At 50.8% G+C, this 23982-nt stretch overlaps 1 protein-coding gene across 8 annotated transcripts in view; it reads right to left on the reverse strand.

Annotated features, from left to right (window-relative positions):
• The window catches only part of MBNL3 (muscleblind like splicing regulator 3), a 97586-nt gene extending 84837 nt beyond the window's left edge, over positions 1-12749 (reverse strand). For 5 of the 8 annotated variants that reach the window (XR_005830877.1, XR_005830876.1, XM_040613973.1 and 2 more), the window contains exon 1: positions 12655-12749. The gene's annotated coding sequence lies outside the window, so the exon portion shown is untranslated. Of the gene's footprint in view, positions 1-11059; positions 11298-11328; positions 11454-12396; positions 12497-12654 lie in introns of those variants that run through there. The other 3 variants (XM_040613969.1, XM_040613968.1, XM_040613970.1) reach the window with 3 other exon arrangements.
• Between the last annotated feature and the right edge of the window lie 11233 nt (positions 12750-23982).

Here is a 23982-nt window from a genome sequence, read left to right on the forward strand (position 1 = left end):
AGCAACTAATCTGTTACCAACTTATTCCAAGGTGGCAGCCAGCTGTGGATTCAACCTTCAGGCAACAACACAGGTTTTTTTTTTCCTTTAAGTTTCCTTTAAGTGTTTGGGGGGGGGGGGTGTGTGTTTAGAACCCCAATTACCTGTAGCTGATGCTATGCTGAACCAGTATTCTCCTGCTGCACAGGAACTCAAAAACGAAATGCCACCAAGGCTAGGAGGAGCCTCCAAATCAAATTCTCAGAGCTTCGAGACAGTCCTTGAATGCATGCTGCAAGAAATCCCCCATACAGACACACCTTTCATATTACAGGAGGAGGAGGGGAGAGAGAGGAAAAGAGATTAAAAACAAGACAAAAGCCAGATCCTCAGGTAACAGAAAAATCAGAGATGCTCCCTCAGTTTACACTACCATGGATTTGGGCCAAAGGTGCTTTTAAAGTCCTTTTATGAAATATTTTAATCTGCCTTTCTATCTGCCATTTGTGCAAGCTATGCAGAGCTTTCCAGAGAAATTATTTATTCAGTTTTACAGCAACTAACCTGAATTTCCAGACCGCTTCAAAAGAAAAACTGAAGCATTTCTTTACAAAAGGCAAGGAGCATTAGGTTTCTTGCCCCCTTGTTTTTCCTTTTCTTTTTTCCTCCACCCCTCAGCTGAAACATCTCTACCTTTCATCTAATAAATAAACAAACTATGTATCTTTCTACCAAAAAAATGCTCTTCCCTTGACATCCATGCCAAAAATGTGCTGGTATTTTTTTCAGGATATTTTGCTGAAGCTACCTAAAGCAAAACAAATTCCTTTTCTTTTTTTTTTTTTTAATTGGTTTTTCAATGCGACCACCTACTTGAAAAAAAAAAAAACAGTTAGCCTTACATTGCTGGCTGCAGTCTTACAACCTAGAATAAACTAAACACAAAGCTGAAAGCATGGGATTACCGCTGGCTTGGCATTAGCAGGGCACCCTACCAAAAACATCCACCATCAAAAGCACATTACAGGGTCAGTGAAAGTGGCCACACTGTTGCATCAACCACCTCAATTGTTACTTCCCAGATTAAAGAACAGAAAAGCAGCAGCACAAAAATTAAATACAACCAAGGCTCTAATCCAAGTCCATCAGATGAAGGATCAGTTCCAAAATTCATGGACCCACCAGAATGCAATTCTGGCACCTGGGGATGGGGAGCTCGGGTAGCACACACCTATCTTGACTGATGCACCTACTATATGCCTGCCACAGGGGAAGCAATATCACACACAACAGGTTTGGTTTAAGACAGGGTTTAAGGCCCTTACAACTGTATTTCATCACGAGTAAGCTCCAGTTCTGGGAGGTGGAGGGCAGACGTACATTTTATTGTGTGGAGTTGCCCTCTACTCAACCCAGCCCAAGACCTTCACTTACACGAGGCTGCGATTAGGGGATTCAGGTCATGAGCAAGCAGATCTCATGTTTTAATTCTCTCTCTCTCTCTCTCTGTTTTGGTTGCCTGAATCTCCAGGGTAAGCAACATCATGTTCTTGCAGAAACCTAAGCAAACTTGCATGCACCAGCTTTCTCAAAACAGAGATGCATGAAGTCAATTGTAGTAACCTCCCACCCAAAAGTGTTGGATGCTGCCACTGTGCCATGGCACTCTTCCCCCCACACTGAGGGCTCAAAACAACAGTCCTAAGGCCAGTTTCACCTCTGTCTCAACAGTCCAACTAACAATACATCCAGCATCAAGTTCATCAATACTGTTGCATTTGTATTTCCCCTCTGGTACACTCCCCAGAAAAACGTACATCTGAAAATACAGCAGCCTGCACCTCCTCTCGCTCTCCCAGCTAGCAGGGTTCCTCCCAAAAGCACTCTGCTGAGAGCCACTTTGGCAACCTACAGGTTTAAGACTATCCTAAAAACACCCACACACCCAGTATCAGACTGCAGCCCCAGCTCCACTCTCCTGTAAGCATCACGCAGGATTAGACCCTTGCTAAGTGATCTGGGACTGCAGTAACATGCTCCCAGCATTGCTATTCATGGCAGCTTTCACTACCTGCAGATGCTGTCCAAAAATACAGCAGAAAAATTTGTGCTCTTGGGAGCTCATAGTCTAAAGGCAGGGGTCAGGAGAAACACTCTGTTCTTATTAATTCAGTTCTACGGAGAGGAGAAAAAAAAGAAAGTCAAATCTGTATGCTTCTCAGAAGCAGATTATGGCTAATAATACAAAGATTACTGACATTAAATGAATTTAAATTCATTCTTCTATCATTCAGAATATTAAGTTTTTTACTTCCTCCCAGTATTGCTCCCATTTGTAGTCAGCTTCACTTTCTGCCTATCACAAAGATGTTATATTTGGACTATAATCATCATAATGGACTTCTCCCCCTCGGCAGTTTTAGTTGTACTAGGCATCTTAAAAAAAAAAAAAAAAAGAGCATTTGTAGTGTTAATTTAACAAGCATCCTATCTTCCCCCCCCCCCTTCCTTTTTTTTTTTTTAGGCAACTGCATAACTCTGTAAACAAATTCTGCACTCCTAATGGCTTTTTTGCCTATCAACAGGCAAGGGAGAAGCCACCTGCACAGCAGCAGTGTTACTCCTGTAGAAGGAACAAGTGCTGCTCAGCCCAGGGCTCTGCTAGGGAAGGGCATCCAACAGCACTGGCCAGCCCAGACACACCACAGCATCAATACGTCGCAGGCACAGGGGACCAACAAAAAGTATCTGTCGCTGGTGACCAAAACTCAATTTTAAATTCAGGTTGGACCTCATTAATGTTTGGACTCAAACTAATGACATTGCTCTGCACTACCCCTCCAGGAATTGAATGGTTTTTACAGCCAGCACCAGCAACCTAAAGATGGAGCACAGTAACAGGAGCAGAGTCAGCCACTGATTCACTTTCAGGAGGAGAAACTTTTTGAAATTTAAAAGTTCCAGAGTTCCAGTTCAGCTGTAGGATCCCTCTCCCCAGAGTTTCCTCCTCTCTTTGCATGCACTGAAAGTCATATATACTAGAAACACACAGGAGGAAGTGGGTGCAGACCCTGCAATATGGATGAATCCTGCAGCATTGTGCAACCAAACGCTCTTCCCATCCAGAAATCACCAGGTACTGTATCACCCAGGTTAGCTCAGCAGGTGGAGATGCTCCAAGACTTCAGGGAGAAACTGCTTTTCACATAAGCTGGCATGCAAAATGGTGTAATTGCCCATCTAAGGGCATCTAGGACACTCTACGGCTGGGCTGAATTTACAAATCCTGGTACCTTCTAGAGGAACAAGACGGGTGGCACTACAGAAAATAAATAAATCTGTTGTTAGACATACCAGAAACTTCCCTGTACCTTATAAACAGATCGCAGGGTCCTGTCAGAAGGATAATCTTCCACCTAACACAGGAGACAGAATTAACTTGCCTTTCAGCAGCAGCAGCCTCATTCCAACCTTGGTATCCGAGCATCAGCTACCAAACGCATCATATTACAACACGGTCACCAGAGCTGAAGAAGTCTCCAACCCAGCTGGCCTCTCCCTTCAGCAAGGCTGATAAAAAAACCTCATGCAGAATCTGCCCCACACGCCCTACTCATCTCCTCAGTCCCAGAAGAAACGTGGCTCACTGCTACTCAACTGACTGCTCTGGAGACCCTGAAAATCATAGTAAAGGTGGTCAGTCCCAAGCAAGAGCCACCCAAGCGAGCTGTCCTGGGCAGACTGGTCCAAGGGAGTACACAGAGAAGGCAGGGGAAGAGTGGGAACAACCTGCCTGTGCTTCTGAGCGAGGTGGAGGAGGCTGGCTGCATCCAGAGGCAGCAGGGGAGGCGTCATGTCACTGCAGAAAGGCTGGAGGGAAGGGGCTCGCTGTTCCTCCTGCAGGACAACAGCACACTCTGGTTGGCCTTATTTACGTGACCTGCAGTGTAATTCCTCAAGCACCACATGAAAGGTGCTGCTGCATTAGCCAGACCATGCCTAGGAGCTTGAGGCACAACAAACGCTAGCTCGTTACAAAGGCTAAGCTTAATGAAGGACACCAAGGTTGTCACGCCGAGTGCTTCACCAGGTAATTAGTCAAGTCGAATTCACGGGTGGTGGCCCTGGTTTGAGGAACAAGCCGAGGACCTAGGAGGGAGACATTCATGGATCCAGGAGTGAAGCGCAAAGGCAAGTTGGTGACACCAGTGCCAAACCTGGACAGTCTGTCCAAGGACACAGAGGCACTACACAAGACACCTCTGCGCTCTGGCTTCCATGGTCACATCAATGCCAGCATCTGGAGGCTTCAGAGAAAGAAGGACGGACCACCTGTAACCCTATTGATGGCTCCATGTTACTGTTTCTTTTTTGTACCTCAAAAATAACTTTACTGAAATGTATCTGAAAATGCAATACTAGCCCCCTGGGCCAGCATAGCTCATTACTATTTATTTCAAAACATTCAGACTATATTTAAAATGGTCCCACTGATACCTGGTATGGCTATAAAAAGATCTATCCAACCTGACTTGCCAGCTGTAGACAGGGTAGGAGATCCTACAGCCAAGCGGCTTGATGAAAAAGAGTGAACAGCACTGATGGAAGAGTTTTGATCAGATTTGGGCGAGAGAAACCCAACGCCCTTTTGCTGCCCAGCCCAGTCAGGGAAGAGCCCAAAGCACCCAATCCTCTCTTCTCCATCCGTTTTGTATCTTATAGCCTGGGGTAACACTTTGCATGCTGTGGACTAACCCAGCACTCTGGAGAACAACTCCCAGCAGCAGCCCGGCAGCCAGCCACGGCAATGCTCTTTTGCAGGAGCTGGTTTTCCTTGTAAAGGTTTCCCCATCAGCAAGCCGGGGATGTTTGGCAGCTCACCATTCCAGCCTTTAGGACCGCTTTTACAACCGGTCCATCAACCCACACGCGTCCCTCCCGGCGTCACAGCCCTGCACTGCACAACCACCACCCCTCTGCCCTGCAGTCCCAGGACCTTCCATCAAAAGATTACCAAACACTTCACACACATTAATGAGTTAAGTCCCAGCATCCCAATGAACTCCAGCAGCATTATATCCTCATGACCAAGGAACACAGTAGCAGGCTGAGGTGTCCCCATCTCACCATGAGCCTGCCAAGGGGCCAGCCATGGCAGCCAGACCTGCTGGCTCCCTCCCTCTGCTCAGCTACAGACCTGTAAGCTATTTCAAAGGCTCTTTCCAAAATAGAAAGATTAAAAAAAACAAAAAAACCCCAACCATTTCTGTTTTCCTTGAAAAGCAGGTCTATGCAGCAAAAAAGGTACTAATAAAGGTTTCACCATCCAAATTAAAAGTCAAATGCAGCAGTAAAGAGTCCCTGAAATACAAGACACACATTGTGCATGGTGTGAAATTTATTGCTGCCTTACAGAATGAAGCCAAACATCTTAATATGGAAAAACACCGCTACTTTTGACCCAAACAGATTGGGAACAGGAAGTAAAAACAAATCACCCAGCTGCGGCCTCCCCACGCTACCAGCAGTGCAGAAACCAGCGTTTCCTGCCCATGCTCGCCCCGGCCAGCGGCCGCCCGGGTCTGCACAACGTTTGCCCAGAGGCCAATCCCACCAAAACCAGTCAGGGTTTGTTATTAAAGCTCTTGCAGGCAAGATCAGGCCTTTATCGAAGGGGAATCAGCCGGGGAGAGCCAGGGAAGCAGGGACTGCAGGAATCGCCCTAAATGCTGCATCCATTTGCAAACCGTACAGGTCCAGGCTCCCCTGGGAGGGGATTCCCCTTCTTCTGGTGGCTCTCTCGATTTTCACCAGCCAAATTCCTGACTCAGGACAGACGTATTTCAGGAGTTAATTTTGGTTTTACTGCATCATCACCAGCAAACCCTGAGAAATTAAGTCAAGCCTCAATTGGCTCAAAACATAATTGCATTTCTCTTAAATAATAGCTTTGCGTTACTTTGGTTTTTGTTGGGCTGGTTGGTTTTTTTTTTTTTTTTTGAGCTTGTGCATATTACATCCTAATTATATTTTCAAGCTTTCATTTGCAGCTACAGGAATAACCTAGAAAGACATACAGATGAGCTAATTTTCAAATCATCACTCAAGTAAGAAGCTGGAGCTTTAAAAAAAGTGACAGGTAGACCAAGGGACCTGTAAGAAAAAAAGAAACACAAGAAAACAACAGTCCGGCATCTCTTTTGTGAAGGCCAGTAACTCATTGCCAACAAGAACAGCTTTAAGACTTTAGCAGAGCAAAGACTGACTATCACACACGTAATGCAACAGAAAATGTTGTTTACACAAACACTACACACGAACAGTAGCTCAGAACCTGATATTTTGATGAAAACTCTGCTTTCAGAAAAATCTTATAAGCATCACATTTACTAGCTCAAGCAGATTTTCCTTCCAAGATTTTAATAGATTACAGGCCAGGTGTAGAATACTTCATAAAGCAGAATAAGATATCTGACTTGCGTGATTTTTGTTAAGAAATAATAGCAGCCAGCAAATTACAGCCATTAGTGCAACACTGTCTTCACAGCAGATTTATGCCAGCATTACTGAAAGCAGAATTTTACCCAACAACACTTCTGGGCGATACAGACATCTGCAGAACCAAGGGAAAAAAGCAAATAAACACGCAAAACCACACATTTTGTGCATTACCACCCAAGGCTTTTACAAGGACAGGTGTTTTGTGCCACCGTTCTGCAAGAAAGTACTTGGAGCATGCTCCAGAGTACACTCTCCTGCACGCAGCGACCTCCAGTCTTACCTCATATTCTTTTAAATCCCTCAGTTTCATGCTCCTAAATGCTGCTTTGGTGGAGGGCTCGTGCTGCGAGGAAGGAAACTCCCCCTGAACCCATTAATTGTGCTGCATCAAATCCTCCCTCTGCCCCAGCACCAAAAAAATAAAAAAATCCAAGTTGGTCACACCAAGGAAAGAACAATAAGTGGGAGCTCGAAAAGGCAGAAGTGCCGCCAAAAAATCGGAGCTCTTTCTCAAAAAAAAAAAGGCCCTCCCTTAGGAAGCCTGCCAGTCAAACCCGATCACGAGGCTGTTTTCCGAGGGTGAATAGAGTTCTTATTGACACAGCTTATGTCTGCAGCATGCAGCCCTCCGCAAGGCTTTCAAGAGCAGATCCGATTACACAGACACATTCTCTCTGATTTTATGCATTCAGAAGCCCTCAGACATAAAATACCCAGCTCCGAAGGCCACCGTTCTTTTTTTCCACTCGCTACCGGCCTATGTGATTTTACCAAAAAAGAAAAAAAAAAACCAACCACAACAACAAAAAAAAGGCAAGCCAACAGCTCCTGGCACCTTTACTTGGGCTGCAGAGGACCTCACCCTTGCTGAGCAGGGCCATGTAATTCGGAGGCCAAGCCACAGATTTGCTCTGCGTGAGTAATACAAGACAACTCATTCCCATGGTGGGTACTTAGCATCAGGAGTGGAGAAGGGAAAAAATAAATATCTGCTGACACCATTTAAAATGAGGGAAGATAACATCGCTCTGGGTAGACAATCCTTCCTGGAAGATGGCACGGGAAAAGGGGAGGTCACACACCTTTTAAAAGAGCAACACGCACCGCCACAGCTTAGCAGGCAAGAGATGCCCAACTGCAAAAGCATCACAAGCACAAATTCAGGTAAACGGCCTATCCAGGAGCAGCAATCTGCGTACACGTGGGAACCCAGAGAAAACAAACTAAAAAGGTCCATCTATACCATTTTTATGCTTAGGGGGCACCATGAGGAACTCCTTTGCAGGAGCAGACACACATACAAAGTCTGGGGTATCTGTGATGCTGCACTGAAGCAGAGAACAGAGAATTACTCAATATTTTGTTATTATAAATGCTACAGCTTCAAGACTGTGCTTCAGCAAGAGAGACAAGTCTTTGCTTAAATCATGTAACAAATTAGGACCTGAGCGTTGCCCCAGAGAAGGATGCATGCACTACCCAGAGGTCTGGACTACACCAATTAAAAAGAAACTCACAAAAAAAGGCTAACAAGCAAACCAGTGCATTGCACGAGTAACTGGTTCTCTTATCACCTAGAAGGGAATGCCTCCTGTATCAACTCATCCACACTGAATTGAAACTTCTCACTGAAACACTGCGCATAGCAAACACTGCAAATAAGCAAGCTTGAGCTTCAGAGCTTTTAAGGGATTTTAAGAGCAAACACACACTGTTCAATAAAGACATCCTCTCCCCCCTACTTCCAGGCTGTGATCACTCCCCAGCCAAATGTTTCTATCATGTTGCAAAGGATTTTTCTCACATTTTTCCTGCTGGGTGCTTGGAGGCTGGACCTGGGTAACCCACGTACAAGATGCCGTGTCTGTCTGTGGTGGCAGTTCTTCTTTGGTTGGACATTTTGCACTCTGTTTTCAAAGCACAGCAAGAGAGCCTGTGACTACCTTTGGAAACCGAGATCTAAGCAAACTCTGCTCTTCAGTGCACAGCCTCGCTCTCAATGAGCCGCCTCGTGTTTCTAGTACCCATTTTAGTTTCCACATGTGACTTCTAGCATGTTCATGGTCAGAAAAGCCTGCTCCTATGAAGCTGCGTACTCTTTCCCAACACATCTGAGTCACACAATGGTTTGCTTCACTGCCAAAGCCAAGCTCTCACCACCGGCACAGCAGGGGTATCACCAAATCCAGACTGGATTCATCATCATCACCTGTGCCACATTAGCCACAAAGAAAATCTTCATTTGCTTTCAGGCTCCTGACTAAGCTGCAGGCACTGGCGAATAGGAAAGCAGTGGTTGATTTGTGTATGAAGAAAGACCCATTTGCAAGACTCTAGCAATGCAATTTTGCTGTCAGTTTAACACAACATAACCCAGTGCTGCTAATAAAAGCAGCAGTCCAGCCTCATCCTGTCCTGCCTGTGGACCCCAGGTACTTGCGCCAACAACCGTTTCTGTTGCCACATGGACCAAGCAAACCAAGGAAGCAGGGATGGCTAAAATAAGTATCACTTTCCTTCTTGTTATTCTTTAATATTCTTCTTAATCCACAAGGATGGCGAAGAGACTGGAGGAAAGGGCTGGAAGCAGGACCACTTCTTCCACCACAGCACCAGCTTCACAACTGATTTGCAAACTATGCTGCAGAAGGTAAGAAAGCAGGCCTCCTCCCCCTCTTGGCAGTCACAAGTTTTTAAGTCCTACTTTGAGATTCCCTCAAATGTGCAGAACAGCCTCTCAAAACCTCACTTCTGATGGCAGCACAAGCGCAAAACTCTAACATCCATGTATTCATCTTGCTAAGATGGGGCAAACCCAGGAGAAAACTTCTAGGTCTGTAAAAATCTAATAACAACACTTGGGCCTCATGCCTGCCATTCCCCAACAGAGAAGGAGGCGGCAGAGCAAGCCACCACTGCTCGAGAAGTGGAACTGGGCATGAAAACTGCTAGAAAAACCTCTGTGTGGATGCAACACCCCAACACCTCAGACTGACAACTGCCCAGTATCCCTACTTGCCAATAACCTTCCTGCAGTACGCGGGCCAGCACCGGGAGAGAGGAACGGCAGCCCCAGACCAGCTCCCTCTTTCTCCGTGGGGATCCCTCACGCCCCTGCGGCAGCGGGAAGGACGTGGCACCCTGACTTCTGGCCTGGCCAGATGCCACAGGAGGCTGAACAGCACAAGAGGTTACAGCACCGAGGGGCTAATTTCCTTAACGACCACCAGCTCTGCTTTGGGCCCCTGCCAGTCTATCCCAAAGCGCCTGGAGGACAGCACCAGGCCTGCAGGCACACAGCCGTACACACAGGCTGAACCAGGCACATACGCAAACCACAGCTGCTTCTGGGAAGGCTGACTGCGCCTGACAGCAGACTGCACCTTCTCCTGCTGTAAGCACATCCCGTAACACCTAGAAGCTTCTGCACAGGCCATTGTCTTTCAAAGAGAAACACTCTAACACTGAAATAGCTCTCAAACTTTTCTGGGCCATCACTATTTTAAAATGACTTCATTTAAATATGTACCATGTCTATATATATACACATGCACACGCCAAGGGAAATTAGCATTCGTGAGAAGGGCTGGTGCCCACACATCGTAACTCTGCACAGCCTCCCAGGTCTGCCTGTGCATGACTGTACCACCACAGCTCCGCACTAGTACACCCCTACAGCAAACCAGAGCTGCTCGAGAGCCCCACGAGGATCCCGCCCCACTGGCAGGAGCACTGGAAAGACCACAGCCTATGGGCTCTCCACCAGACCCCTTGCTAACACACATCTTTTCTTGGGGTATAGAGAGTGGTGGGGGCAGGGGAGTTTTAAGACCAAATTACAGCGTCCTTTAAATGATTCAGCTCTGCACAAGGCCAAACCCCCAAGTCCCTCCCTTCAGAAGTTCCCCCCCTGCCCCCACCACAGCCGAGACGCATGATTTGGACCTTCACTAGTAAATAAAAGCTCCAAGCAGCACGACTGTGCCACACAAGGCGTTTCTCTAACCTGGAGAGCAGCACCATTGCAGCCTCAACGTACTACCTTAACAGCAAAATACCCGCAAGGAGGACCCATAGGGGGAAAACATCTCTGCAACCCCATGGAAGCTGCTGTACGGAAACTTTTAACTGCATTACTTCTGCTTCTGCATAATTTCAGAACAACTAGCTTAATTCAGACTGCTCCAACTCAGACACTCCATAGTTTCAACACGGCATATACGCTATTACCTCGCTCTAATTACAGGATCACGTTACGTGTCCAACAACTGCTGCAATTTAGTCTTGCCTGATACACCCCAGCTCAAAATTGCTCATCCCACCTCTCACTCCCATACTTTTTGGCATCCTTTGAATAAAGGCAGGAATACCTAGCAACACTTCAGCACCTGACACACACGCACCCCAAGCCCCAAAAAGGTAAAGTCGTTATTCCCTTGTGGTAACGAAGACAAGGACTTTCACCAGTGCAGAACAAACTACTTTTAGGCAGACAGCATGGATACGACACTACTGCTCACGCACTCGTCTGTGCAAACGTATTACAGGATTACTGCTAATAACCACCGCTGCGCAATACCATGAATTTGCACGTCGTTCCCCCCGAGCCAGGTGTTGATTTCGCACGGAGGCTATCCGCGCAAGAAAGGAGTTTTCAGAGAAGCAAAATCTGCAGGATCAGGCCCTCGGAGTTTCACTACTTCAAAGGCAGGGGACGTTCCTTTACAGCAGCGCACGCCTTGCCTTTGAGCTCCAAACTGCATCCGCAGCCACCGCTGCCACGGCCGGGGCAAGGTTTTTCCTCCCCGCCCGAGCCGAGTGCTAACAGGTCTCCTGCTTGCGTCTCACCTCGCCACCACCTCATGCTCTGCCAGGGAATATTTTGTTCCCCGAGCGGACGAGCCGTCCGGCCATCGCTCCACGATGATTCAGCAAGGGGGTGGCTCCCCGTCGGAAGGCACACCTACTGCGAACTGTCATACCACGGGGCTGGGTGAAAATGGGAGAACTTGCTCTATCTATCATGGCTGCACTTTCCGAAATGCGTAGACCTGGCCTGGTAGGGTCGAGGGGGGCAAAGGGGGGGGGGGGCAGGGGGGAATCCGTCCGCAGGCACATGGAGATAATACAAGGAAATATCTCGAGGCTTTTAACTACGGCACAGTAAACGAGGGGGGAAAAAAAATAAAAAAATAAAAAAAGAGAGAAGCCACACACTTTCGGAGCCAGCATCAACTTCGCCAGGCTGTGTTCTTTGTTTCTAGGCAGACTCCAGTGCGGTGGCAAGAATGAACAAATGCGCATGTCTTCATAAGAGTCCAAAAAAAAAAAAAAAAAAAAGAAAAAAAAAAAAAAAGAAAAAAAATCCCCCCTCCCCTCCGGCCCCTCTCTCCCCGCTGTAGCGGCAGGGGACCGCTCCGCTCCGCATAGTTTGCGCTGCTTTTTCAGAAGTAAAAGTCCGCTCCCACCCTGCTCCAAGCAGGCATTTCGCTACGCTACGAGGCGGCGATGGGTAAGACGGCGCCTGGCACACTTTCGGCTGCAAAAATTAGTTTTGGCGCGGGATTTTTTAGTCTTTTCTTTCCTTTTTTTTTTTTTTTTTTCCTGGTTGTTTTGAAATGAACGAAAGCACGCCGCAGCAGCGCCCGGCGCCGCGGTAGCCCCCCTCCGCGGGCGCCCCGGGGCCGGCCACAGACAAAGGAGCGCTGCGCCGGCACCCCCGGGCCAGCCCGCCGCCGCTCCCGGGACAGCCGCCAGCGGCCGCCGCGCCCCGGCCGCGGGACGAGCCCCCGCCGCCGCCACAGACGCGCCCGCGTCCCCGCCGACCCCCCTCCCCAGGGCGCGCCAGACCCGTCCCCGGGCGCCCCGCGGCTCGGCGGGGGCAGCCGGTGCCCCGCGGGCCGGGCCCGGCCTTACCTCAGCGGCGGCGCTAGCAGGCAGCGGGCGGCCGCACCGTGCCACGCGCGGCGGCACGGGGCGAGCCACGGGGGCCGGTTTAGCGCGGGGGCCGGCTGCGCGCCGCCATTTTAACGCCTCCCGCCCGCCCTCCGCCCCCCCACCGCCCCCCCACCCCCTCCTCCTTCCCCGCGGCTGGCGGCCACGCGTGGCGTGGAAATGCCACTCGGCGGCGCCCCCCCCCCACACGCCCCCCCTTCGCCCCGCCGACGCCGTTACATTGACGCAGCGGCTCCCGGTCGCCGAGCCCGCCGTGGCGGAGCTAGCAGGGCAGCAGCAGCCGCCCGCCGTCGTGGCCCCTCCGCCGCCTCCCGCCGCCGGGCGCACATGGTACGCTCCGGGGCCGCGCCGCGCCGCGCCCCGCCGGCCGCGCGCGCCGCCGCGCCGCCTGGCTGCTGCCATGGCAACCGGCCGGCCGCGCCGAGCAGGCCCGGCCCGACCCGGCGCCCGCCCGCCCCGCCGGGCCCCGCGCACCGGCCCACCCGTGCGGCGGCCGGCCCCGGGGGGCTCCGGGCCGGTGCTGCCCCGCCGGACTCCCGGGCGGCTTCTCCCGCGGCTGCGGGGTTACGCTGCCGCCCCCCGCTTGCGCCGGCGTGACACGGGCACCGGGCCCGGCACCGCACCCCTTCCCGGCCGCTGGACCCACCGCCGCCGCCGCACCCCCCCACCGAGTCCCCTCTGTCCCCAAAGCCACCGTCACTTGTGCCTGCTGTGCCCCTCCTGTCGCCAAAGCCACCGTCACATCCCCCCGCTGCACCCCCACTGTCCCCAAAGCCACCATCACACACCCCCGCTGTCTCCAAAGCCACCATCACATCCCCCTGCCGTGTCCCCGCTGTCCCCAAAGCCACCATCACATCCCCCTGCCGTGTCCCCGCTGTCCCCAAAGCCACCATCACACACCCCCACTGTCCCCAAAGCCACCATCACATCCCCCCGCTGTGTCCCCGCTGTTCCCAAAGCCACCATCACATCCCCCCGCTGTCCCCAAAGCCACCATCACATCCCGCCGCTGTCCCCAAAGCCACCATCACACCCCCATGCTGTGTCCCCACTGTCCCCAAAGCCGTCATCACATCCCCCTGCTGTCCCCAAAGCCACCACCACATCCCTCTGCTGTGTCCCCCTGTCCCCAAAGCCACCACCACATCCCTCTGCTGTCCCCAAAGCCACCATCACATCCCCCCACTGTCCCCAAAGCCACCATCACATCTTCCCACTGTCTCCCCACTGTCCCCAAAGCCACCACCACATCCCACCCAGCACGCACCCTTATCTCCAAAGTCATCACTGTACCTCTTGCTGAAGGGTGGTGTCCCCTCTGTCCTCCAAGAAACTATCACATCCCCCCAGGCACATCTCATCTGTCCTCAAAGCCACCATCAACATGCCCTCCCTGGGTCGCCTTGTCCCCAAAGCGACTGTCCCTCCCCCCCCCCCGCCCCCGCCCGGGCTTGGCCACCCTTACCTGGGTAGTGGCACAGCTCTTCCACGCTGCAGCGCTCAGTTTCACTCCTGTTTTGCAACAGAAAATTGCGTACGCCAGGACAGTCGCGAGGGAAAACAGGCGCAATGTGAAGCAGATGAGAGAGTAAATCATAAAGCCGTCGTACATGTTCTGCATACTGCAAACGAGGAGCTAATTTCCTGGCAGCCGTCTTCAGGATGCTTCAAGTCAGTCTTCACCCATGTGGCCCTCACAGACTTTGGCTGCAAGCAACCCCAGCCATTTCTGACTTCAGCACCTAATTCCTGCAAATATAGGTATTTTAATGACGCATTTTGTTAGGGTGAGCTGAAAACAACTGGCAGCTACCGAGTCGCTGAAGAAAACAAAGTCAATCACTTTTTTTAGAAAAAAAAAAAAAAATATCAGGATTTTATGGGTTTGGCGGCATTTGCTACATTTTCTCAAGCATGAGCTCAACCAGAAGCAGACGAGGTTGTTTATTGCACACAAGAGTGGCCCTCCCTGACAGCAGCACTAATGGAAATGACTAATAAAACCGCTGGTGTTCGTGGTCTGAGCAGCAAAGCGGGAGCCCTGATTTCTGCACCCTGTTCTGACAACCACTTCCCCCGCAAGCAGGAGCAGATCACTTCGCCTCTCTTCCTAGTTACCGCCACTGATTCATAGTTGAGATCAATTAGTTAATGTTTGCAAAGTCAGTTGAAGATGAAAAAGCATTACATACTGCTAATAAAACTGTAATGATCCCACTGTTAAACATTAAACACACAATGATGTGTAAAAAAGAAATCATATTTATGGAAAATTCCTCTTGCTGCAAGGACAAAGGATTAACTCCTAAAAAAAGGCAAGACGAGCTCAAATTTGCATTACAGGGTTGCGTTTCAGGGGTTTGGCTTCTGTTTAGGTCCCTGCTACCAATTATCTGTGTGCCCGTGGGCACATCACTTGGGCCAGCAGCTGCTGACCCACCTGGAAGTGGCAACTTAATCCAGAGCTTGCCAAAAATCACCAGATGCTTTTGGAAAATGCCGATCCCGCTCATTTTGCGCCTCTGCTTCCCAGTCTGCTAAACGGGATGAGGGCTGCAGCTGCGTAGCCTGATTTTTGCAGGCGAGACGATGCTGCAGTGAGCAAACCCTGGCAACATGGTCCTTAAAAGCCAGGAGAGCTGTGCTGCTTGTGAGACACTTGTGTCGCACCACGGTGCGAGGAATAAAAGCAGCCGTGAGGGGCTTTCAGGAGATTTTCCTTGGCAATGAGTCTCACTTTAGGTGTAAAACTGGTAGCTGTGCTGCTGGTAGGGCTCCGGGTCGCTGTATGTAGAGCAGCGCATGTCTGATGCTCCAACCTACAGGCAAGAAAGAGGAGAGGAACCAGGAAAACCACCGTTGTCTGTACCTATGGGCCTGCGCAGGCCACATTCATGGTGATGAGGCACCGGTGTTTCTGGCAGGGCAGAAGCCATGGGTGGGAATTTGCACAAGAGGAGCTCCGGGCAGTTCAGGATTTGGCATGGCAATCTCGGAGAGAGCTCCTCCCCAGAAAGAGCAGCTCTTTGACGAGGTATCCCTCATTCCCTCAGTCGAACTGCCCTTTGCAAGGAGCATCCCTGAGCTGCAACGGCCTATTGCATCTTCCTCCTGAAATGTGATGCTACCCTGCTTTCGTGGTGATCAGTTGTTGACTGCAGAAAAGCTGAATCATGAAACAGAGGTTATAAACAAGGTTATTTTTAACGAAGGAAACAAATGCCACGTCATGCAGAAGTCGGAGCAAGGGCCGTCAGCTAGGGCTCACGGGTCTCACTCCTGCCCCAATATTCTCTGTGTCCTGCAGCAAATTACAGTCTCTCTAAACTTTAATTTACCTGCTTGTAACATGGACAAAGCAGCAGACTCCAGTTGTGCTTTCTTTGTACAGCAAAGTGCCTGGTGTGACAGCAAAGCAGTGCTGGGAGCTGCGCAGTGCCAGGGGCTGGCTTGCACTGTCGCCCGGCACCTTGCAGAGCTATTTTCAGCCATGCAAAAATGATCACACGCAGGATTTCAACAATGTTCGTAGACATTTTGAATGCAGAGAGAGACTGCCCCGTCTCATTCCCCTATCCCATATTTCGCAGTCTTGCGTTGCAATTCCCACATGCAGCCCAGTAACTTCTGCTTCATTTTGCTCACTGAAAACTCAAAATAGACAAGTTTTGTAGCCCAGAGTCTCATGTTGTATCCTTCAGGCACCGGCATGCTGCAGGGTGTGTGTTGTAGATACCCAGCCCAGAGGGAGGGAAGATGGGTCCGGTACACCTACAGCTAACTCAGAAATTTCCTGATCGTGCCACTTCTTATCTCTGTCTCACATGTAACTTCTTCCCAGAAAAGTATATTTCATTTCCCCTAGGAAAGATGCCTCAGCTAGGGGAAGCAGGGGGCTGAGTCTGGGACTGGCCAGCTTCCACACACTGCCCGAGGAACACGGGCAATGCCACATACAGATCCTTGCGAACCTGTCCTCTCTGCTCCATGCCTGAGCTAAAAGTGCTTTGGGTGTGTCTCCAGCTTTACACAGATAACTATTAAGGTTAAAGAACTACAGCATTTTTGAAAATATTTTGTAAATATATATCTATTTTAAATACACACACACACTTATGAAAACTTCAGGATATGGAAACTTCCCTGCCATGCTTCATTTATAACCCTGCTAGGGCTTTTTGCTGCTGGAGGGACTTACCTTCTTTGCCCAAGTTTTCTTCAAGCTAAATAGTGATTTCCACATAGGAATTATCACATAAAACCCAAGGCATCGATGGATTGGATTCAGAGTAGGTTCTGCTCGCCCTGCCCATTCACTGGTGTAAAGCCCTGGCCCATCTTCACCTGCCTGCTGTGGAAGCAGACACCAAACCCACACACACTCCGGACACACACCAGCACCTTGGCACAGGTGCCTGGGCACATCCAGCGCAGCCGTGAGAAGTGGAACAGGACCAACTTTGCGAGCCAGTTCCCTCTTGCAGGTGCCTGCAAGGACACGTGGCCGCATGCCAGCAGATGGAATAACCATCGCCCCGCGCTAGTTATGGGGCAGGGATGCTGCAAGGCTGCGTTAATTAGTGCTTCAGACGCCTCTGTGATCTGTAGATGAAAGGTGATTTACAGCTGCAAATTATTGCTCTTCTTCATGTGAAGTCTATTATTTTCTGGTGTCCCTCATTTTGACTCACACCACGTCCCCTCTTTGGCGTGGGGCAGGCTCCTCTCTGCAGGCTGTATGTATAGGTGCTTTACATCTCCAGGTGGCTGCATGCTGTAGAAGCGTGTGATCTGCTCGCAGCACCCGTTCCAGGCAGCCTGGCCATGCCCGTGCTTGGGTAACTTGGGCTCTCATTTGCTTGAAACTGCAGCACTACAGCAGATGGCTTAGCTGCTGGGGTTAGGGGGCCTCTGTTCGAGGCTGGATACTCAGCAGGGTTGTGCCCTCAACTCCGTGAACAGGCAGAGGACCAGCTGGGTGAACCTTAAATCCCGCCGCAGAGAGGAGAAACAGGAATATCCCGAGCCTCTGCGCTGGGGCTGCCCCAGGGAAGGGGAGGAAGCCAGAGAGGACCTGACTGGGGCCCCTCAGTCTGCAGCTTCTCATTTGTGTCCCAAACCTTCTGGGCAGGAATTACAAAGCAGGAGAGGTTTGTGTTTTTGGCAGGCGTCTGGAGGGAAGGAATATTAGGGTGGTTTTGTGAACAGCCCATGGATAGCAGAAGGAACAGGTAGATTCGATGTCCTTCCTGCATTATGCACCACGGCCCGTTCACACCACCAGGCTGCAGAGAGAAAGCGACCTTTCACTCCTTACTGCTAAATCAAAAAGGAGAAAGTAGCATGTGGTGTAAGGTAGTTGTAACAATGGAGGCAGAAATATCCCTGATACTCTGCTCTGCACAGGGCTGCCAGGCACACACATGCAGGCGGGCAGGATCGGTGACACCGGCCAGGCATGGCCATCCAGGCACCGGAGAAATTAACATCTGCGAATACCGTGACCCAGAGCAATTCCAGCACGGAGCAGGATTTCCTTCCACTGCACTCACCGTGCCGCTCTCCTGCTGGGAGGTAAATCACCACTCGCACAAGCCAGCACTACAGTCAGGGGGTTTTGCAGTTGGATGAGATCTCCTACCTCCCGCCTAGCCCACACTACTTTCCCCCTTCTCCCCCGAGGTCCACAAGATTTTAAACACTTCGGGTGCTGAGATTCCCAGGTAGCCTCACGTACCGGTGAACAAGGCGGACTGGTCAGAGCCTCCAGTCCCATTGCAGCCCTCTACCCGTTACCCTGTCCCCCTGGCTCCACCAAACCCTCGTGGCAGCTTTTTTTGCCCACACAGTGAGTTAGTCCGAGGCTGCCATTACCCTCCTCACGGCCACAACAGTCACGCTCTAATTCCAGCTCTGGCTTGCTCCCAACAAACCCATTTGGGTCCCATTTTCATAAGCGGCGGCTGCAGCACAGAAGGGCGCCCGTCCCATTGCCTGCCCCCTGCTCCCTGAAATGCAGGCTGCCACCAAACCTCGCCTGGCCCTGCCGCCTCCTCGGGGGGCAGCCACGGCAGCGGCCCTGCTTGCCCTCTGCGGGAGCCCTGCCAACGAGGAGCCCGCAGAAGTGCGGCACGAACAAATCCATGTGGCCAGCAGCAAGGAGGCTGCAGGGCTGCGCCCTGGTGGCAATCTATGTACATACAGAAAGACACTGTTGCAGGAGTGTTTGGGCCAAGAGGGCTAATGAAGGCTGCAGTCGTTCTCTGGGCCAGCATCACCTTCTTGCAGATTCCTTTGCAGGTGGCCGTGAGACCCATGGCCCCTGCATGCCACGCTGGGAGGACCTGGTGCTTCCCTGATGCTGTGACCCCTTCCCCGATCCCACGTTCCTGCGGTACCATGAACCCTCTGGGGTACTAAGAAAGCTACTTGCTAATTCCTTTTCTCGCTCCTAAAGGCTGCAAGATGATCAACCGAGCAAGCCAAACTGGGGGGGGGGAACACCAGGGAGGTAACTCATTGGAGCTCCCAGCCCTGCTTTGACAAGCCCTGAGGAAAACACAGAAAGACAGACCCCCACCATAAAGTCCTGCCCAGGTCTCCAACCTGCTGGTGCATTGCTGCAGAGTTTTCTTCAGAAGGTTTTGTCCTGAATTCCTCAATGTGCTGGGGCAGAGGGGCTCTGGGTACACCATTGCTCTGCACATCACTCACCCTCGCAGCAGCAAAACTCAGCGTTTGCTGTGAGTGGGTCCTGCGCTGTATTCCTCACTTCTCTGTGGACTGTACTAACTATGGGAAATGCTGAGAAAATGTCTGCAAAACCTAACCCCACTCAAGCAGCAGCTGCTTTTCACGGCCATTGCTGAATATTAACCTTACACATGTTACCGAGGGGTAAGCAGAGACACAGGCCGCCAGCATCACTTAGAAAACAACATCTAACATGAAAAGCCAACAAACCAGGACCGATTTGACACCTTCAGCAAGATAAATCCTGGTAGAGTATTAGAAATCTTTTATTTTTAGCAGCTGAATGCTCGCAAATAATAGTTTTTAATAACCATGAATGACAATATCAAACTGCCACACCCTAAACTGAAATCATCACTCACTTCTGGCAGGTGAGGAGGGATTTCTCAGCTTTCCTCCACTTTTTAAACAACTGGTGCAGCAAAGAGACACTAAAAGGTGGAAAAAACACATGATCTCACGTGGTGGTGACATTGACAGATGTGATGGTACGGGCTGTACACGATGTTGTGATTTTTTATTAATAACTCTGCACTGCAGAGCTCAGATAGGAAAAGAAGGAGCGCCTGAGTGTGTGGGGAGGAAAGCTTTGTTTTTTGGATTTGCAAGAGATGGAACGTAACAATGAAGGTAGAAACACTGGAGGGGAACAAAGAATCACAAGGGATGCTATGGGCTCTGGGTGGTTTTGAGCATCAGGCGCACGCAGCCAACAGGACCCCAGCCATTCAGGCTTTTAAATGAGCTGGTTTGGATCAGCAGCAAGAGGGCAGGAGAAGATGCCCTCAGTTGGTGGGAACAGATAACAGAGGTCCAGAAGTTTTAAACAAAAGAGTTTGGGAGTTTGCTGACCAACGTGGTGGGATACCCACAGGGCAACACTTGGTCCCTTCCAGCAGAAGAGTGCTCCCTGGCCCATGCAAGTCGCCCACAGAGAGATGTGCGGAGCCAGGTGAGATGGGGAAGGAGGGCTCGCTCCATCTCCACAGCCCGCAAGCAGCTGCGGCCACCCCATCCACCCCTCTCCTAAGCGGCCACAGAGGAGCCACTCTGCAGGGAGGACACGGGCAGCTGGAGGAGTGGTCGGACACAGCCCCGCAGAACCGGAGTGCCAGCATGGGATGAACATGCTGTCCCCAGTCACGTCGCTGCACTGCCGAGGGGAAGGAAACCGAGCTTCAAAGGGAGGGGAGGCAGGAGGGGCCCGAGTTTCCGGGGGTGGCTGCTCCCTGTTTGTCATCAGCCGAAGGAAGAGTGAAAGTTTTTGCTCTTGGGATAATTATTAAAGATATTTGGGTTTTGCTTTCACATGCCCTCTTCGCTTTTTCCGCCCCCCCCCCCCCTTTTTTTTTTTTTTAATTAACTGTAAACCCCACCCTGGCTGTTAAATAGGGATCTGCAGAACTGAAGCTTGTATAAACGTTGTGATTTATGTTTCTCTGAAAGTGAACTGGCATTTCAGAGGAACCCCACCCAAGCCTAGCAAATACCGAGGGAGCGCGCTGACTCACTGACTGCTGGCATTCGCTCCTCTCCCTCGACGGTCGGAGCCTGCAGCCAATTTGGGCACCAGCGAGATGGTCGTGGTAAGTGAACCTCGGTCCCCAGTGGCACTGCCTCACACTGGAGAAGTGCCTGCTGAAACCTCTGGATCCCAGGAGAGGCACGGTTGGGAAGAGCAGCAGCGCTGCAAGGCTGAGACAAGCTGTAATCACCGGAGCGATGTGCTGAAGGAACCAGCGTGTTGGCACAGCCTCTGCCTCCAGCAAGGGCTCATAACCTGCTGCCAATTCACAGGCGTTCAAGCCACCCGAAGGCAGAGCAGAGCCCCACGGAGTGGCCTGCCTGGCAAGCCTTGGCAGAAACCCCTTTGCTCTGCTGCACCAGGAGAGCAGCTGGGAGGGTGAATGAGCTTGAGGAAGCTTTCAAAAAAATCCAGTGCTTATTGAAGAAGGATCAGCTGGCAAAGCAATCACCCCCTGAGCACCTGACACAGGGGACCCTGAATTACAGAAATCAGTTCAGCCATTTGCAGGTGTGCTCTTGGTTTGTTTGTTTGTTGGTTTTTTTTTTTTAAAAAAAAGGAAAGAAAAAATGAGAGACCTTACCATGTTGTTAAAATGGCCCTTGCCTACTCAGCTGTCTGTTCCCTCACATTAATGCAGTCATGTTTGACAACCTGAGGGAAAAAAGTCCCTTTTGACTGCAGTGCTCCTGCCAGCTATGCAGAGCTAACTTTGCAGGCTGGTTCTTGCCCAGCTCATGGGGCATCTCCCAGCACTCACACGTCCTGTAACCACAAGGCTCCCCTGGGACTGCCAGCTCGCTAACCCCCTTCCCTGTGTGCTCTGCCCCAAGGAAGACCCCCTTCCCACACACCCAGAGACAGCAGCACCATCCACGGGGGCATCTGGGCAGCACCTGCCCGGAAGAGCATGTGCTGAGCTCCTTGAGTTCCCAAATGCTGGAAAGCAAACCAGCTGGGCTGGTCTTTCCCTGCTTTTTGTTTCACTAGCTACCCATCCAATATCTGCTATAATAAAAAAGGCAAATCAGAAAACAATGTGGTCTGTTTGTGTGTTGTAAACTGGGAGAACAGCTGCTACTCCTGGGCTAAATGGGAAGCCTTGCTACGAGAGCCATAAAAAGCAGTTTCTACTTTCAGTTGCTGCGTCATATTGCAAAGAGCAGCTTCTGCCAGGCTTGATGCCTTCTTTTTAACTAAACTGGGTACAGTAGTGTGACACAACACACAGGATACAACTCTATCCCTCAGTGCTCAGCTGTGCTTTCAGAGAGCCTGAGGTACAGCCAAGAAGGAGAAATATTGTTTCCCAACAACGTCCAGTGTGTAGGGGAACCCTAACGTACACTATTCCCAGTGTGTCCCTCCAAATCATAGCATCACTTCCAAACACAACCAGCTCCATTCCCTCTGGAGACCTTTCCCTGCAGATCACAGCACCGACAGATACCGTGTCTGGTGCGCGTTTCTGGTCAAGTTGGCGTCATGTCTCCACCGCTGATTTAAACAAACCTCCCTGGGTCACTGGTGGACTCAGAATGTGACTGAGGCTGAGGTGGTATCACCCTTTCCCAAAGGGGTTCCCATCTATTCCTCCGTTGTTGCCACTCCAAGCAGACACATGTGCCAGGCTTCATCAGACTCTAGAAGCTGCTCTGAACTTGATCTTGGGCTAGGCTGGGCAACCCAGCCTGCATACCACCCCACCGTACCAAAACATACAGATGCTTTGTTTAAGCATTACTCAGCTTCTAATTTTTCCCCTCCCGTGATTTACAAAAGGTGCACTAATCACTGCGGGAGAGCTGGAGAGGCTGGGAAGGATTGCCACTCCTTGCACCGCCACCGCTCAACCCCGTGCTCTTCAAAATGCACCCGTGTGCTGTGCGTATCCTACCTGCCGAGCCGTGCATCCGCCGCTGTGCCACGGTTCAGCTGAAATCCTGGAAAGCCTTCCTGACTAGTCAGCTAGTGTCTGCTTCGCTCTCCCAGCCTGTTGCTGGATTTCTTTATCCCCAGTGACAGGTCTTTTAGAGAACTGCAGCATCAGACCCAGACCCTCTTTGAAACTTTACACAGCTGGGGGCACAAATAAAGCACAGGAGCAGGAAGAAACAAATAAATAGATATGTCTGCTCTTTGCTGAGAATAACCCTGTCTGATGGGAGAAAACTTTTGTCCTATTTTCTGTTTTATCAGTGGAACAGCACTTGACAAGACCACTCCTTGGCTTTTCTTTCCTTGTCATTCAGAGGGAAGTATTTCTGCTTTAACAGAGATGATGTTTCCTTACAGACGGAGAAGCAGCCCTTACCCGAGCTGCAGCACAGACAGCTCATCAAAGCTGCAACAAAGATGCTGTTGTACCGCAGCAAAGCGAACAGCCTGCGCCTGTTGTCATTCAGGCCTCCCACATGCAGCACTGTAATGACCGTTAATAACAGCACGGGCTAAATTCTCATACCTTTGCACTGATTTCAGCCTTGTTCCAGCAACAGCCCCACTCTTCTCCACAAAGCCCTCGGTGCAAGTAGTCACTGCAAAAATAGAGCCCTTGGAGCAGCTGCATGGCACGTGCTGGCCCCGAAGTGCATTTAACCTCCCCAGGGCTCCGATGCATGGGGGTTGTACCACAGGTTCCCGAGACTCGCTCCCAGAGGAGGGGAAAAATAGACCTGTCATCATAAGTCAGGCTTTATAAACAGGTATGGTTCAGCTGAGGAAAACAGGGACCCCGGGGGTGGTTGGAAGCTGGGACTTTGCTGGCGAGCTGGGGACTCCCATTCCCTGTTTCCTAACACAAAGAGGGATCGGGCAGAAGAAAAGCAAAGGAGATCCCTCTCCCTTAGCCCCAGTGATTCCCCTCCACAGGTACTGGGAGAGCAGGGGATTCTGAAATGAGATTAGGCAGATCTGTGGGTGATGGGTGCGTGGGGATGGCAGCACTCCACTCCTGCTCCTGCGCTGGAAAGCAAAGATGCTGGGAGCAGGAGAAAAAGCTGGACTTTCAGATGAAACAAGGCTGCAAAAATGATTTCCAGGCCCCTGAAACGTTTCAGTTGGGTCCTGGATACCTTCAACAGTGTCAATTTGTCCTGCTGAGAGTGGCATACTGTGTAAAACCATTTCCCAGCTGTATACACTATGTTTCAGTGTGGAACAGGAACACAGGGTAAACATCCACAAGGACAGACGTCACCTCACCAAGGACATTCTCAAAAAGCAACAGGTTGGTGTGATCGAAATACAAGCCTTTTTCCCCACCT

This window comes from Falco naumanni, chromosome 14 (genome assembly GCF_017639655.2).
Source record: "Falco naumanni isolate bFalNau1 chromosome 14, bFalNau1.pat, whole genome shotgun sequence".
Classification (NCBI taxonomy): domain Eukaryota; kingdom Metazoa; phylum Chordata; class Aves; order Falconiformes; family Falconidae; genus Falco; species Falco naumanni.